The sequence below is a fragment of the Rutidosis leptorrhynchoides genome, chromosome 8 (assembly GCF_046630445.1).
Source record: "Rutidosis leptorrhynchoides isolate AG116_Rl617_1_P2 chromosome 8, CSIRO_AGI_Rlap_v1, whole genome shotgun sequence".
Classification (NCBI taxonomy): Eukaryota; Viridiplantae; Streptophyta; class Magnoliopsida; order Asterales; family Asteraceae; genus Rutidosis; species Rutidosis leptorrhynchoides.
In genome coordinates, this window is record NC_092340.1 from 301,290,001 (window position 1) to 301,290,948 (window position 948).

At 38.3% G+C, this 948-nt stretch overlaps 1 non-coding gene across 1 annotated transcript; it reads right to left on the reverse strand.

Moving 5' to 3' along the window:
* Positions 1-625: 625 nt before the first annotated feature.
* On the reverse strand, positions 626-732 carry LOC139865099 (small nucleolar RNA R71). Its single transcript, XR_011764626.1, has one exon. It is a non-coding gene; the product is annotated as a small nucleolar RNA R71 (small nucleolar RNA).
* Between the last annotated feature and the right edge of the window lie 216 nt (positions 733-948).

Below are 948 nucleotides of genomic sequence, written 5' to 3' on the forward strand. Positions count from 1 at the left end.
TGCCGTTGATTTTTATTTAGAATCGTCATCCAGTCGACCAAGTACTCCAATTCAAATTTCCGATAATCAATTTTTTGAACCCGACCTCACAAATGAGAACCCGGAGGATATTCAGGGACAATTCAGAGATCCTGAACCACTAATCATTCCTCCTGAACCACAAATCACTCATCCAGAGATTGTCGAGGAAGAAACCATTAAATCAGAATCCTCTAGTGATTCAGATTCAACAAATTCAATCATGGAAAATCTGGAACCTCTAAATATGGAAGACCGAATGAGAGCTAAACGCACTGGCCAAGGTCATGCAATTACTCAACCAGACATTAATGCGCCAGATTATGAAATCAAAGGACAAATCCTACACATGGTAACTAATCAATGCCAATTTAGTGGTTCGCCAAAGGAAGATCCAAAGAAACATCTTCTAACTTTTAATAGGATATGTACTCTATTCAAAATCAGAGAAGTTGAGGATGAACAGATCTATCTCATGTTATTTCCCTAGACTTTAAAGGGAGAAGCCAAAGATTGGTTAGAATCGTTACCTGAAGGGGGGATTGATACATGGGATGTTTTAGTTGAAAATTTTCTTAAACAATTCTTTCCGGCATCTAAAGCCGTGAGACTTCAAGGAGAAATTATTACATTCACACAGAAGCAAAATGAAACTCTATATGAGGCGTGGACAAGATTTGGAAAGTTGTTGAGAGGATGTCCTCAACATGGTTTAGACACTTATCAAATAGTACAAATATTCTACCAAGGATGCGATATTACTACACGAAAAGACATCGACATAGCAGCTGGTGGTTCCATTATGAAGAAAACTGCAACTGAAGCTTACAAATTTATTGATAACACTGCTTCCCACTCACATGAGTGGCATCAAGAAAAAGACATCGTTAGATCATCTAAAGCGGCTAGAGCTGATTCTAGCCATGACCT